The following is a 16,591-nucleotide window of genomic DNA, read 5'->3' as shown; positions in this document are numbered from 1 at the left end:
AATCTACCAGGAGATTCGTGTGTTAAGTAATGTAGGGAATAGTGAGTAGAGCCCTTGTATGTCTCACCTGGTTAGCCAAACCTTTGTCCCTTTTGGCTCTGCAGACCACATAGACACTTGGTTAGGATCCCTTAGTAATAATAATAATAATACTGCATTTATTTTATATAGCGCTTTTCAGGAAGCCTAAAGACGCTTTGACAGAGTGCAAAACATAATGCATAGCAAAACATAAAAACAATTGCAAAAAAAAAAAAAAAGTACATTAATAATTAATAGTACAACATTAATAACGCCCTCCCCCCGACATGACCTCGGAAGAAAGCAGGCCAGGACACCGCCGATAATGGCCGCCGCCATTTACACCTCCGAGGCCTATCCACCTCGCATAGCACGTGCTATGACCACGGAATAGGGGACGGGAGTGAGTGGCGCAGTGGGCGTGCCCCTGGGTGAGCCGGCGAGTCGGTGGAGGCTCTGATTGGCTGGCAGCGTGCCAGGGCTGACGTCACCGGCCAGGGATATTAGCGGGGGCAGGACGCCATTTTGGGCAGTGGAGTCCAGAGCAGTTGGTGTTGAGTTGAGAGCCAGTCGAGTTGAGCAGGAGAATTGAGAGTCGAGTTGAGAGAGAGTTGGAAGTTGCGAGTTGCCGAACGCCATTGCGCAGTTGAGAATATCTGATCCCGAGTTCTGAGGTGCGCACGGGCAGAGTTGGCAGTTGATCCAGAGCAGTTGGATTCCAGGCAGTTCGCAGTTCAGCGCAGTTGATCCCGAGGAGTTGGATTCCTGGCAGTGCAGTGAAGAGCCCGAGTCCGTTTTGAGCAGTTGGGTTTGAGACGCGGCAGGACTTTGGACCAAGTCGACCTCGTGTGGAGCCGCTAGCCTGCGTGGGACGCTTGGAGCGAGGCCTTGTGCGACTTGGAGCGAAGGACCTCGTGGTGTGCGGTCGGGCCGGGCGGAGCGGTGTTGGACAGCAGCCAAGGAAGACGACGAGACAGATAAGCCCGAGCTCCGCGTACATTTTGCACAAAAGAAGCGTTTTTCGTAATTCATAATCCCTCGTTTTGTTTCTGAAGTCAGTGTGCGGGATCCCGATTTAGGATATTTATTACCGGCGCGTGCTTTTACTGTCCTCGCTTTTCCCAATAAACCCTTATATTATTTTCTGTACATATTTCTGAACGCAGTTTACCGGGTGGTTGATTTTAATAGATACGGCTGCGGGGGCTTTTACCGTTCCCCTCCATTCCACGCGCTTGGGCTTTTGGTTTTGGAATCCGCCATTGAGTTTTCGCCTCGGAAGTTAAAGCCTTCGTGATCGGCATCTGCACCTCTGGTGTTAATCGGAGTTGCACGACAACTGGTGTCAGGAGTGAGGATCTGGGCCCGTCGGACAAAAAAATTTTGTCCGCGGCGAGACATCGACACGGTCGGGCGTACATCGCGCCCGACGTTCGAACGCAAACATTTTTATAGGCAAGGCGGAGAAATTTAATAGTCAATTGGGCATACGGAGCGCGATATCACGTCTTCGACAAATTTAAATTTTGGGCTTTTGGAAGTAAAATAATACGCGCGCGGGGAACGACCTTCCGAAAAGCGGATGTCGGAGGTCGACGAAATGGAGGTACGCAGCGAGGCTTCCGTCAGTGTAGGGAGTCAGCTGGAAATAGGGGGATTTGAATTAGAGGTGAGCCTTGGAACCTCCCCCATTCCGAGTACCAACTTATCTCCCTCCCCTACCGGGGAGTTCGGGAGCAGTAGGAGCGGCCCCGATAAACGACCAGATTTTGGGTCATTTGCTTAGGGAAATGCGGGGAATAAATGACAAAATAGGGGGATTGGAGAATAAAATGGGAGAAATGAAAAGTGAATTAAAGGGAGACATGAACGCACAGGGTGAGCGAGCCAGTCGGGAATTGAACAACAAAATTGAGGGATTGAACAACAAAATGGAGTCCCAGGTGAATGAATGTAGGGAAGGAATGAAGGGAATGAGTGATCGATTTGAGGGACAAATTGAAGGAATGGGAAATAAAATTGATGGGTTGAAGGAGGAATTGAATACCTGGGGTGAACAATTGAAGAAATGCACGAGAGGATTGAAGGAAGGACGAACAAATGGGACCGATGGGGCCCAGGAGAAGCCAAATGTGGCAGGGTTTGAATCTGAAAGGGGGGAGGGGCAAATTGGGAATTGCACCGGGAATGGCAAATTCACAGGTAGATGGGGAGACTGCAGATGCAGAGGTGAAAGGGGAAGGTCCACAGGTGGATGGGGAATGTGTACAGGGGGATGGGGAATGCCTGCAAGTAAACATTGAGTGTCCACAGGGAAACGGGGAATGCCTACAGGTAAACGGAGAGTGCTCACAGGTGAGCGTGGAGTGCCAAAATTGTAGTAGGGAGTGTTTCCCACCTGCTGGCCTGGTTGTTTGTCGGGACCGGGTGGATGTCACAACACACCAACCGGGGGATGGATTGGAATCCTTGCTGTGCCAGGGCGGTGGTTCAGAGCAAGAGGGGGTAACATTATTGGGGGTCTGTGTAATGGAGCCGGACCGGGTATTTATTGGGGATATCGATGAAAGCCTGTCGGGGCCAGAAATGATTTGTGGTATTGAGGAGGATGATGAGGATGATCCGATTCAGCGGCTGGGGACCTGGGACACTGGGACAGTCCCATGGAGGGGGGAGAGTTTGACCAGGTCCAAAGGAGTTTGGGGGATGAGGTGAGTTGGTCCGAGGAGGTGGTTGGAATGACAAAGGAGACCCTCACTGTGCACTACGATTTGGAAACAGAGGCTCCAAAATTGGACAACCAGTTGGGGGAGTGTGTTGACTCCGGGCTGGATTTGGATCTTGAGGGATCGGGAGATCGAGCCTCCGACGATTTGGTCCTCGTAGGGAATGTGGACCAGCTGCAGGGAGGGGCAAAACAACCCGAGGGAGTCAACCTGTGGGTTGGCACAGGAAATGAAAATTTCTAAAAGGGAAATTTAAAATTAAATAAAAATGGGAGGTTGATGTGGAGCAGCCTTGATTGGAGTTGGTCCCCGGGCTGCGGGATTTGGACATGTGGGGGGGGGGGGGGGGGGGGGTCAATGGTGATGGCCTCGGGCAAAAGTTGCCCCTTTCAAAATTTGGTGATGCCAGCCAGCTGGGGGGTTGTGCTGGCGAGATTTGGACGTGGGGTCCAGCCATGGTTGTCATGGTACGGCCTGGGCCCCATGGGGGGTCTGGTGGAGTATGGCGTCCCTTGTCCGGCGGGGCGCCGGCCGGGCGTGTGGCGTCCCTTGTCCGGCGGGGCGCCGGCCGGGCGTGTGGCTCGGGCCGACAGGGTCACCGGACCCTGGTGGGGGTTAAGACCTCCAGGGGGGTCCGAGGTGGTTTCTCAAGCCTGGGATGGCAAATATTGAGGACCACTAAGGGGAGGTGTTGTGGGTCGCGCTTTGGTGGTGGCACCGTGGACGGCCAACTTGGGCCTGATGTAGTGACCACCCGGGAATGCGGCCTGACACCCTCTACCTGAGACTTTGGGACAACCAGCATGTGGAGACCTGCCGTGCTGGCTGGTCTATGGACGTGGGTCGAACCGCATGGACAGGGATGGAGATAGCCTGCCGGACAACCATTGGGGCATCTGTGGAACGTGATGGTGTGAGAGTGACCTTCCACAGATGCTCCGTTATGATTTATGGACTCTCGGGTTGGGAAGAAAGCCACGGGATTGTTGAATCGGGAGATGTGTAACGAGCCGAGCATATGGGCCATGCTCGGCTGGCATGTGTATGGCAAAGCCTTTCTTTGCTTGAGATTAGTGAAATGTGGAAAATGTTTGGCATGGGTAATCTGTGGGTTAGATGCAAATTTAAGGGTGAATTTTGTGAAGAGAAATGGTGGACACTGTATAGTGACGCCATTGTTGATCCAGGTGTGTTAGACCAAAGTGTTGGAGGCTGTGATAAAATTGGTAGATTAGCAAGACTGTGCCAATATTTGGGACGCGGAGTCATGGGGATGTAGTTGGGTGGTCTGAGGGCCAACGTGGTGCTATGCATGTCCGAGGTGTGTGGACCCTGTCTTCTGGGTGGGTCTCCTGGTGGAGCATGGCTGTTGACTGGACCTTGGTGTGATCAAGTGTGGGTGAGCACTGGCGGGGCTGCAGTTCTGTAGTCGGACTGGGGGATGATGTGGAGGTGCAGCGGACGTGGCTGTAGGGATGCCACGCACTGCGACCGTGCCCCCCAGGGCCGAGGTTGTGCGTGCGGTAGTGTGTTTTTAGCAGCAGGTGCTCACCACATTGGCCAGCTGGGGCTGGTGCAGCTGTGTTCCTCGCAGGGGGGCCGAAGGATGGATGGTGGGTCGCACCCTTATGGACACTCATGGGCCATGTTGGCGTTTTGACTGCTCACCTTGTCCCGATGACTCTTGCACGGTAGAGGTGCAGAGCTGTCGTGGCCACTGGTAGTTGTGTAGTGATGATCACCGTTGGATGCGGATCCACATACCTGCCAGTATAGTGGGGAGAAAAGTGAAATTCGGAAGAATTTGGTAGGCCCAATGGTAAATTTTGGGATTTTGTGGGTGGATTGCACTTTGGGCTTGACCAACCGGTAGTTACCTGCACTTGAGGTGAGTGTTGGATGAGTACTGTCCCAGGCTTCAGGACTTGCTTGGTAAATTGGGGGACATGTAGTTTGGAGTTGGGAGGCAGGTGAGAGTGATGACATGGCGGGTGAGGGGATGGAATAGGGGCCACACAGTGTCTTGTGGGTGGCGTGTATTTTTGTGTAGTGGTGATGTGTTTTCATGTGGTCGTGAGGTTGGAGAAATATGAGCGAGTGATGATTATTGAGTTTTGAAATGTGTTTTGGAAATGGAAATGTGTAATGGTTTAAATGTGAATGGGATTTCACATGTAGCAGGCCATGGCAAACCTTGTGAAACATCTTTTGTACCACCATCTTTTCTGGAGTTGTGCTGAGTTGTGTGAGAATTGAATGGCAGCGGGGGAGGAAGTGTGTTTTGGGGATCTTGTGGGTGGGGAAGGTGTGTGTGTCCGCAGGTACGGATCAAGCTCTGAGGAGCGATGCCAGCGACCCCCCCTCTGCAGCAATTACCCCTGGCAGCCGATGGTAACTGGAAATTGGAGCTCATCGGTGGAGGGTCTGGTTGGGTGCCGGGGGGTGAGGAAGTCCCCCGGTGACCCGTGTTGCTGCGCTGGAGCAGGAGGCCGCGGAGGAGCCTGGTGTGTGTGGAGACCCTCACCGGCGAGGTAACGGCGGAAAGGGGCTGTTGGGCTGTCACGGGGCCAAGAGGTAAAGGGGGGGGGGGGGGCAATGAACTTGTAAGTCGGTTGACATGTTTTGGGACTGCGGGCACCACAGCCTGAAGCGCCCCCACCATCTTTTTGTGCGGTACCTCCCCGCTGCCTAGTTGAGGAATGCACACACATGTATATGACATCAATGCCATGGTCCTGTAGGGGGGTGTATCGAAATAAGTGCTTGTTGACTTTTGAGATGCCTTGATGATTTTTGGAATGAGAATGAGTGGTTAAGGGGTTTGTGTTGTATGAATGTGGGCGTAATCCACCGAGCCATGTCACTCACCTGCAACATCTGGACAGGGCCCGTGGAAATTTAGGGGTGCATTGGGATGGCCCCGCAGGTAAGGATGTGTCTTGTGGCATCCACCGGGGGACGCGGTCTGTAGACCGGGGTATGTACAGATTTATAGAGTTTGGAATTTTTGAGTAAGTGGCTAGGTTTGTGGTTAAGTTAGTGTTGCGTGTTGTTTGTTTCCTCCCTCCGCAGGAACAATGAAGACCATTGTAAATACATGATTGCATGATGGTTATGGGGTTTAGCATGTTAAGGAAGTGTAGGTAGGTAGTCCGACTCACTTCCCACAGCCCTTCCTGATTTACTTCACAGGTTAATTAAGTGTGTGGCAATAAGTGTTAAGGCTGGAATGGTAGCGCCTGCAGTGTACCTTGCAGGAGCTACGGTTCCAAGGGGGGGAGGGGGGGGGGGGCTGTGTTATGAATTTGGATAGTGATATATGTAGAGCGGAGTAGATCTGAGTAGGTACCATGCTTCGAGATGTCGCGATAAGGATCACTTCCTGTAATAAGTCATGTGTAGGCGTTTTGGTCGATTAAGGTATATAATTGTGAATCTACCAGGAGATTCGTGTGTTTAGTAGTGTAGGGAATAATGAGTAGAGCCCTTACTTGTATGTCTCACCTGGTTAGCCAAACCTTTGTCCCTTTTGGCACTGCAGACCACATAGACACTTGGTTAGGATCCCTTAGTACAACATTAATAACGCCCTCCTCCCGACATGACCTCGGAAGAAAGCAGGCCAGGACACCGCCGATAATGGCCGCTGCCATTTACACCTCCAAGAGGCCTATCCACCTCGCATAGCACGTGCTATGACCACGGAATAGGGGACGGGAGTGAGAGTGGCGCAGTGGGCGTGCCCTTGGGCGAGTCGGTGGAGGCTCTGATTGGCTGGCAGCGTGCCAGGGCTGACGTCACCGGCCAGGGATATTAGCGGGGGACGGACACCATTTTGGGCAGTGGAGTCCAGAGCAGTTGGTGTTGAGTTGAGAGCCAGTCGAGTTGAGCAGGAGGATTGAGAGTCGAGTTGAGCAGGAGGATTGAGAGTCGAGTTGAGAGACAGTTGGAAGTTGCGAGTTGCCGAACGCCATTGCGCAGTTGAGAAGATCTGATCCCGAGTTCTGAGGTGCGCACGGGCAGAGTTGGCAGTTGATCCAGAGCAGTTGGATTCCTGGCAGTTCGCAGTGCAGAGCCCCAGTCCGTTTTGAGCAGTTGGGTTTGAGATGCGGCAGGACTTTGGTCCAAGTCGACCTCGTGTGGAGCCGCTAGCCTGCATGGGACGCTTGGAGCGAGGCCTTGAGGGACTTGGAGCGAAGGACCTCGTGGTGTGTGGTCGGGCCGGGCGGAGCGGTGTTGGACAGCAGCCAAGGAAGACGACAAGACAGATAAGCCCGAGCTCCGCGTACATTTTGCACAAAAGACATGTTTCTTTCGTAATTCATAATCCCTCGTTTTGTTTCTGAAGTCAGTGTGCGGGATCCCGATTTAGGATATTTATTACCGGTGTGTGCTTTTACTGTCCTCGCTTTTCCCAATAAACCCTTGTATTATTTTCTGTACATATTTCTGAACGCAGTTTACCGGGTGGTTAATTTTAATAGATAAGGGCAGGGGCTCTCGCCGTTCCCCTCCATTCCGCGCGCTTGGGGCTTTTGGTTTTGGAATCCGCCATTGAGTTTTCGCCTCGGAAGTTAAAGCCTTCGTGATCGGCATCCGCAACTCTGGTGTTAATCGGAGTTGCGCGACGACAAAACACACACACACACACACACACACACACACACACACACACACACACACACACACACACACACACACACACGCACGCACGCACACACACACACACACGCACCTATATTATATACCTGTATAATCTAACAATGTGGCATTTCATTTAAACTATTGTTCTCATAACCAAGACAATCAAACAAAGCAAAGGTCGTCAATCTCTTCCCCCAAGTAAAATTGATCCCATCATCGAGTTTTAATCTCCCTCCAAGCAGCCTTTAATTATTTCTTGGTAACAAACCATAGCTAAGTAGCATGCTCCCAAGGACTTTGGCATTCACACAATGTTTAAAGCACAGCCCCAAAGACATACAAAAGCTATTACGACCTCATTACTGGTGGTTCTTTTTCAAGTTTCCCTAATAATGTTACATGCTTGTTTAACAACTCGTTCAGATGTCATAAATTAGGTGTGTATTCAGCAGGAGTGCACAGGGGTTAGCATCAAAGGGGGCAGAATTGAGGGCAGGGTCTAAAGATAAAGCAGGGAGAGGAGGCAGGAACAAAGAAAGAAAAGACAGCCAGTGACAACGACAATATTACAAGGGGAGTATGATTCTACTCGTATTATGATAGATACACAAGGAGGGAAAACAAACAAATTGCAACAAAATTATAAGGACAAAAAAGGTCAACAGGTGAAGAGTCGGGGAGAGTTAGTGAAAACACAAAGGCAGTGGAAGGGGTAACTAAACTGGATGACAGGCAGACCAGGGAGAGGAGGATGCTGGACAACAAGCAGACGATGGAGGGGGGGGGGGGGGTCGACGACAGGCAGACGATGGAGGGGGGGCTGTAGAACAGGCAGACACCACTGGGGGCTGGGAAACAGGCAGAACATGAAAGGGGGTAGGAAGAAGACAAGCAGACACCGAAGGGAATACCTCAACAACAGGAAGACACCGCAGGACCTGGATGAAAGCTAGGGACCAGAGAGGGTGGGATTGGACGATGAGCAGAGACCAGGTGGGGGGGGGGGGGGAGTGGGGGAACTGGACGACAGACAGACACCACTGGGGGCTGGTTAACAGGCAGACACCACGGGGGGGGGGGGGGCAGGGAGGATGGCAAGCAGATAACACTGGGTGCTGCGCAGCAGGCAGACCATGAAAAGGGGTAGGAAGACAAACAGACACCGGAAGGAATATCTCATCAACAGGCAGACACCGCCGGAGTGGTGGGGGGAGGGGAGCGGGGGTGGGGGGGTGGGGGGGTGGGGTGGGGTGGGTATGGCAACAGGCAGACACGTGAAGGGAGGGTTTGTGTGGAGAGGTCTGCGTAGGCATCTGTGTGTCTGCGTAGGCGTCTGTGTGTCTGCGTAGGCGTCTGTGTGTCTGCGTAGGCGTCTGTGTGTCTGCGTAGGTGTCTGTGTGTCTGCGTAGGCGTCTGCGTGTCCGCGTAGGCGTCTGCGTGTCCGCGTAGGCGTCTGCGTGTCCGCGTAGGCGTCTGCGTGTCCGCGTAGGCGTCTGCGTGTCCGCGTAGGCGTCTGCGTGTCCGCGTAGGCGTCTGCGTGTCCGCGTAGGGGTCTGCGTGTCCGCGTAGGGGCCTGCGTGTCCGCGTAGGGGCCTGCGTGTCCGCGTAGGGGCCTGCGTGTCCGCGTAGGGGCCTGCGTGTCCGCGTAGGGGCCTGCGTGTCCGCGTAGGGGCCTGCGTGTCCGCGTAGGGGCCTGCGTGTCCGCGTAGGGGCCTGCGTGTCCGCGTAGGGGCCTGCGTGTCCGCGTAGGGGCCTGCGTGTCCGCGTAGGGGCGTGCGTGTCCGCGTAGGGGCCTGCGTGTCCGCGTAGGGGCCTGCGTGTCCGCGTAGGGGCCTGCGTGTCCGCGTAGGGGCCTGCGTGTCCGCGTAGGGGCCTGCGTGTCCGCGTAGGGGCCTGCGTGTCCGCGTAGGGGCCTGCGTGTCCGCGTAGGGGCCTGCGTGTCCGCGTAGGGGCCTGCGTGTCCGCGTAGGGGTCTGCGTGTCCGCGTAGGGGTCTGCGTGTCCGCGTAGGGGTCTGCGTGTCCGCGTAGGGGTCTGCGTGTCCGCATAGGGGTCTGCATGCCTGTGTTGCGTGTTGGGGTCTGCATGCCTGTGTCGTGGTCTGTGCGTCTGTTCAGGGGGTTTGCTTATGTGTCTGTCCAGGGTGTTTACAAGGGTGTTGTAGTTGGGTGTTTGTGTGGAGTGTGCGTTTGCGCGGAGTGTGCGTTTGCGCGGAGTGTGCGTTTGCGCGGAGTGTGCGTTTGCGCGGTGTGTGCGTTTGCGCGGAGTGTGCGTTTGCGCGGAGTGTGCGTTTGCGCGGTGTGTGCGTTTGCGCGGAGTGTGCGTTTGCGCGGAGTGTGCGTTTGCGTGGAGTGTGCGTTTGCGCGGAGTGTGCGTTTGCGCAGAGTGTGCGTTTGCGCAGAGTGTGTTTGCACAGAGTGTGCGTTTGCGCGGAGTGTGCGTTTGCGCGGAGTGTGCGTTTGCGCGGAGTGTGCGTTTGCGCGGAGTGTGCGTTTGCGCGGAGTGTGCGTGGAGTGTGCGTTTGCGTGGCGTGTGCGTTTGCGTGGCGTGTGCGTTTGCGTGGCGTGTGCGTTTGCGTGGCGTGTGCGTTTGCGTGGCGTGTGCGTTTGCGTGGCGTGTGCGTTTGCGTGGCGTGTGCGTTTGCGTGGCGTGTGCGTTTGCGTTTGCGTGGCGTGTGCGTTTGCGTGGCGTGTGCGTTTGCGTGGCGTGTGCGTTTGCGTGGCGTGTGCGTTTGCGTGGCGTGTGCGTTTGCGTGGCGTGTGCGTGGCGTGTGCGTTTGCGTGGCGTGTGCGTCTGCGTGGCGTGTGCGTTTGCGTGGCGTGTGCGTTTGCGTGGCGTGTGCGTGGCGTGTGCGTTTGCGTGGCGTGTGCGTTTGCGTGGCGTGTCTTTGAGTGGCGTGTCTTTGAGTGGCGTGTCTTTGCGTGGCGTGTCTTTGCGTGGCGTGTCTTTGCGTGGCGTGTCTTTGCGTGGCGTGTCTTTGCGTGGCGTGTCTTTGCGTGGCGTGTCTTTGCGTGGCGTGTCTTTGTGTGGCGTGTCTTTGCGTGGCATGTCTTTGCGTGGCGTGTCTTTGCGTGGCGTGTCTTTGTGTGGCGTGTGTTTGTGTGGAGTGTGTTTGTGTGGAGATGGTGTGTGTGTAGAGATGGTGTGTGTAGAGATGGTGTGTGTAGAAGTGGTGTGTGTAGAGGTGGTGTGTGAAGAGGTGGTGTGAGTAGAGGTTGTGTGTGTGGGGGATGTGTTCTTGGCGTATGTGTGCATGTATGCGTGCATGTCGGGGTGTGTAGGTAAAGGAGGGTGTGTACATGCAGAAGGATGTGTACGTGTGTAGGTTGGTGTGTGTGGGGGGGGGAGGAGCAGGGGGGGAGGAGCAGGGGTGGGGGGGAGGAGCAGGGGGGGAGGAGAAGGAGCAGGGGTGGGGGGGAGGAGAAGGAGCAGGGGTGGGGGGGAGGAGAAGGAGCAGGGGTGGGGGGGGAGGAGAAGGAGCAGGGGTGGGGGGGAGGAGAAGGAGCAGGGGTGGGGGTGGGGGGGGAGGAGAAGGAGCAGGGGTGGGGGGGGAGGAGGACCAGGGGTGGGAAGGGGGAGGAGGAGCAGGGGTGGGGAGGGGGAGGAGGAGCAGGGGTGGGGAGGGGGAGAAGGACCAGGGGTGGGGAGGGGGAGGAGGAGCAGGGGTGGGGAGGAGGAGGGAGGCGGGAGGGGGAACGTCGACGTTAGGAAATGAAGCAAGATGTGAGGGGTATCATCACCAGCTTAGCAATAAGTTGGGCGAGGGAAGATGGTGGTTCGACGCCAGGCAAGCAGTGGAATTGGAGGGTCTTGATAACAAGCAAGCGATGAGGACTGGATTTCTTGATGCCAGGCAAGCAGTGCTTGGGAGAGGGATCCCGACGCGAGGCAAGGTATATATATATGTTTGTGTATGTGTGTAGGGGGTGTGTGTTTGTGTGTGTGCGTGTGTGAGAGACGAGGGCGTGTGGGGGGCGAGGGTGTGTGAAATAGGTGTGTGTGGGAAGGTGTCGACGTCATGAAAGGAGACATGGGGGCAGACGTATCATCAACCAAGCAATCAGAGGGAGGGGGTTGTGTGGTTCGACGCGAGGCAGGCAGTGGCCGGGAAAGCGGAGGTGCAGGGGGGAGGGAGGAGGTAACGACCCTCGGTGATGTGGACTGGAGGACAAGCAGACACCTTCAGTGGTGATGAGCAAAGGCATTACATTAAACGCACCGATAATAACACCACACACATACCCTAGCCAAAGCCAAAAGCGGTAAAAACACATCAAGTCAGGAAGAAATAAAGAACGGAGCAGGTTGGACGACACAGAGCACATAAAAGACTGAAGGAGAACGAGAAGAGCACGAAAAACAGTTTAAAAAGGACGTCAGATGAGGTAAAGAGTGAAATGAAGGCCCCCACCATACATGAAGCATGCAGTCGGCAATCGGAAAGACATGGAGCGCTCGCTCAGGTTGATATCAACGCCACGAATCATCCTAACGCACCCTGTTCACCGAAAGGCCGATAGGCCGGGAGGCTGCAAACTGCAGTTGCTTTGGCGTTGCGTCCATGGCGGAGGGCGGGGCTCTTCCGGCTGGGCGGGCTCACTTCCCGTGACGTCACGGCCATAGACGCAAACGGAGACGGAACGAAACAATGTCTGTGGTTGGTAGAAACGGTTGAACAGCTGCAGGTTGAATGAGGGGATGGATGATTGTATGACTGTGTATATGACTGTGTCGATGGATGATTGTATGACTGTGTATATGACTGTGTCGATGGATGATTGTATGACTGTGCATATGACTGTGTCGATGGATGATTGTATGACTGTGATATGACTGTGTCGATGGATGAATGTATGACTGTGTATATGAATGTGTCGATGGATGATTGTATGACTGTGTATATGACTGTGTCGATGGATGATTGTATGACTGTGTATATGACTGTGTCGATGGATGATTGTATGACTGTGTATATGACTGTGTCGATGGATGAATGTATGACTGTGTATATGACTGTGTCGATGGATGATTGTATGACTGTGTATATGACTGTGTCGATGGATGATTGTATGACTGTGTATATGACTGTGTCGATGGATGATTGTATGACTGTGTATATGACTGTGTCGATGGATGATTGTGTAGATGGATGATTGTATGACTGAGTATATGGATGACTGTGCAGATGGATAATTGTGTAGATGGATGATTGTGGAGATGGATGATTGTGTAGATGGATGACTGTAGATGGATGATTGTATCACTGTGTAGATGGATGACTGTATGACTGGACAGATGGCTGTGTCGATGGATGATTGTATGACTGTGTATATGACTGTGTCGATGGATGATTGTATGACTGTGTATATGACTGTGTCGATGGATGATTGTATGACTGTGTATATGACTGTGTCGATGGATGATTGTGTAGATGGATGATTGTGTAGATGGATGATTGTATGACTGAGTATATGGATGACTGTGTCGATGGATGACTGTGTAGATGGATAACTGTGTAGATGGATGATTGTATGATTGTTTAGATGGATGATTGTATGACTGTGTCGATGGATGACTGTGCCTATGGATGACTGTGTAGATGGATGATTGTATGATTGTTTAGATGGATGATTGTATGACTGTGTCGATGGATGACTGTGTCTATGGATGACTGTGGAGATGGATAACTGTGTAGATGGATAATTGTATGATTGTTTAGATGGATGATTGTATGACTGTGTCGATGGATGACTGTGCCTATGGATGACTGTGTAGATGGATGATTGTATGATTGTTTAGATGGATGATTGTATGACTGTGTCGATGGATGACTGTGTCTATGGATGACTGTGGAGATGGATAACTGTGTAGATGGATGATTGTATGATTGTTTAGATGGATGATTGTATGACTGTGTCGATGGATGACTGTGAAGATGGATGATTGTGTAGATGGATGATTGTGTAGATGGATGATTGTGTAGATGGATGATTGTGTCGATGGATGATTGTATGACTGTGTTGATGGAAGACTGTGCAGATGGATGATTGTATGACTGAGTAGATGGATGACTCTAGATGTATGATTGTATGACTGGATAGATGACTGTGTCGATGGATGATTGTATGACTGAGTAGATGGATGACTTTGTAGATGGATGATTGTATGATTGTGCAGATGGATGACTGTGTAGATGGATGATTGTATGATTGTGAACATGACTGTGTAGATGGATGATTGTATGATTGTGTAGACTGTAGATGGATGATTGTGTAGATGGATGACTCTGTAGATGGATGATTGTATGACTGGATAAATGACTGTGTCGATGGATGATTGTATGACTGAGTAGATGGATGATTGTATGACTGGACAGATGACTGTGTCGATAGATGATTGTATGACTGTGCAGGTGACTGTGTAGATGGATGATTGTATGACTGTGAAGATGGATGACTCTGTAGATGGATGATTGTATGACTGAGTAGATGGATGACTCTGTAGATGGATGATTGTATGACTGAGTAGATGGATGACTCTGTAGATGGATGATTGTATGATTGTGCAGATGGATGATTGTATGACTGTGTAGATGGATGATTGTATGACTGTGTAGATGGATGACTTTGTAGATGGATGATTGTATGATTGTGCAGATGGATGACTGTGTAGATGGATGATTGTATGATTGTGAACATGACTGTGTAGATGGATGATTGTATGACTGTGTCGATGGATGATTGTGTAGATGGATGACTCTGTAGATGGATGATTGTATGACTGGATAGATGACTGTGTAGATGGATGATTGTATGACTGTGAAGATGGATGACTCTGTAGATGGATGATTGTATGACTGAGTAGATGGATGACTCTGTAGATGGATGATTGTATGATTGTGCAGATGGATGACTGTGTAGATGGATGATTGTATGATTGTGAACATGACTGTGTAGATGGATGATTGTATGACTGTGTCGATGGATGATTGTGTAGATGGATGACTCTGTAGATGGATGATTGTATGACTGGATAGATGACTGTGTCGATGGATGATTGTATGACTGTGCAGGTGACTGTGTAGATGGATGATTGTATGACTGTGTAGATGGATGACTTTGTGGATGGATGATTGTATGATTGTGCAGATGGATGTCTGTGAAGATGGATGATTGTATGACTGTGTAGATGGATGACTTTGTAGATGGATGATTGTATGATTGTGCAGATGGATGACTGTGTAGATGGATGATTGTATGATTGTGAACATGACTGTGTAGATGGATGATTGTATGATTGTGTAGATGGATGATTGTGTAGATGGATGACTCTGTAGATGGATGATTGTATGACTGGATAGATGACTGTGTCGATGGATGATTGTATGACTGTGTCGATGGATGATTGTGTAGATGGATGACTCTGTAGATGGATGATTGTATGACTGGATAGATGACTGTGTCGATGGATGATTGTATGACTGTGCAGCCGACTGTGTAGATGAATGATTGTATGATTGTGCAGATGGATGACTTTGCAGATGGATGATTGTATGATTGTGTGGATGACTTTGTAGATGGATGATTGTATGACTGTGTACATGACTGTGTAGATGGATGATTGTATGACTATGTAGATGGATGACTCTGTAAATGGATGATTGTATCACTGTGTAGATGGATGACTCTGTAGATGGATTATTGTATCACTGTGTAGATGGATGATTGTATCACTGTGGAGATGGATGATTGTATCACTGTGTAGATGGATGACTCTGTAGATGGATGATTGTATGACTGTGTAGATGGATGACTCTGTAGATGGATGATTGTATGACTGTGTAGATGGATGACTCTGTAGATGGATGATTGTATCACTGTGTAGATGGATGACTCTGTAGATGGATGATTGTATGACTGTGTAGATGGATGACTCTGTAGATGGATGATTGTATCACTGTGTAGATGGATGACTCTGTAGATGGATGATTGTATGACTGTGTGGATGGATGACTCTGTAGATGGATGATTGTATGACTGTGTAGATGGATGACTCTGTAAATGGATGATTGTATCACTGTGTAGATGGATGACTCTGTAAATGGATGATTGTATCACTGTGTAGATGGATGACTCTGTAGATGGATGATTGTATCACTGTGTAGATGGATGATTGTATGACTGTGTAGATGGATGACTCTGTAGATGGATGATTGTATGACTGTGTCGATGGATGACTGTGTAGATGGATAACTGTGTAGATGGATGATTGTATGATTGTTTGGATGGATGATTGTATGACTGTGTCGATGGATGACTGTGTAGATGGATGATTGTATGATTGTTTAGATGGATGATTGTATGACTGTGTCGATGGATGACTGTGTCTATGGATGACTGTGGAGATGGATAACTGTGTAGATGGATGATTGTATGATTGTTTAGATGGATGATTGTATGACTGTGTCGATGGATGACTGTGCCTATGGATGACTGTGTAGATGGATGATTGTATGATTGTTTAGATGGATGATTGTATGACTGTGTCGATGGATGACTGTGTCTATGGATGACTGTGGAGATGGATAACTGTGTAGATGGATGATTGTATGATTGTTTAGATGGATGATTGTATGACTGTGTCGATGGATGACTGTGAAGATGGATGATTGTGGAGATGGATGATTGTGTAGATGGATGATTGTGTAGATGGATGATTGTGTCGATGGATGATTGTATGACTGTGTTGATGGAAGACTGTGCAGATGGATGATTGTATGACTGAGTAGATGGATGACTCTAGATGTATGATTGTATGACTGGATAGATGACTGTGTCGATGGATGATTGTATGACTGAGTAGATGGATGACTCTGTAGATGGATGATTGTATGACTGGACAGATGACTGTGTCGATAGATGATTGTATGACTGTGCAGGTGACAGTGTAGATGGATGATTGTATGACTGTGTAGATGGATGACTCTGTAGATGGATGATTGTATGACTGAGTAGATGGATGACTCTGTAGATGGATGATTGTATGACTGAGTAGATGGATGACTCTGTAGATGGATGATTGTATGATTGTGCAGATGGATGATTGTATGACTGTGTAGATGGATGATTGTATGACTGTGTAGATGGATGACTTTGTAGATGGATGATTGTATGATTGTGCAGATGGATGACTGTGTAGATG

The 16,591-nt window shown here is 50.8% G+C and overlaps 2 protein-coding genes across 9 annotated transcripts in view; both read right to left on the bottom strand.

The window, feature by feature from the left end:
• DTD1 (D-aminoacyl-tRNA deacylase 1) overlaps positions 1–16,591 on the bottom strand; it is a 903,613-nt gene that overhangs the window by 275,910 nt on the left and 611,112 nt on the right. The window lies entirely within an intron of this gene.
• Positions 1–16,591, bottom strand: part of BTBD7 (BTB domain containing 7) — a 643,025-nt gene that overhangs the window by 215,437 nt on the left and 410,997 nt on the right. For 3 of the 8 annotated variants that reach the window (XM_068115510.2, XM_068115516.2, XM_068115518.2), the window contains exon 1: positions 11,807–11,962. The exons of 1 other annotated variant lie outside the window; for it this stretch is intronic. The gene's annotated coding sequence lies outside the window, so the exon portion shown is untranslated. Of the gene's footprint in view, positions 1–67; positions 99–11,801; positions 11,997–16,591 lie in introns of those variants that run through there. 4 more of the 8 variants (XM_068115511.2, XM_078779100.1, XM_068115515.2 and 1 more) reach the window with 3 other exon arrangements.

The sequence above is a fragment of the Myxine glutinosa genome, chromosome 5 (genome assembly GCF_964187855.1).
Source record: "Myxine glutinosa chromosome 5, kmMyxGlut1.1, whole genome shotgun sequence".
Lineage (NCBI taxonomy): Eukaryota > Metazoa > Chordata > Myxini > Myxiniformes > Myxinidae > Myxine > Myxine glutinosa.
This window is presented reverse-complemented; position numbering and strand designations above follow the sequence as displayed.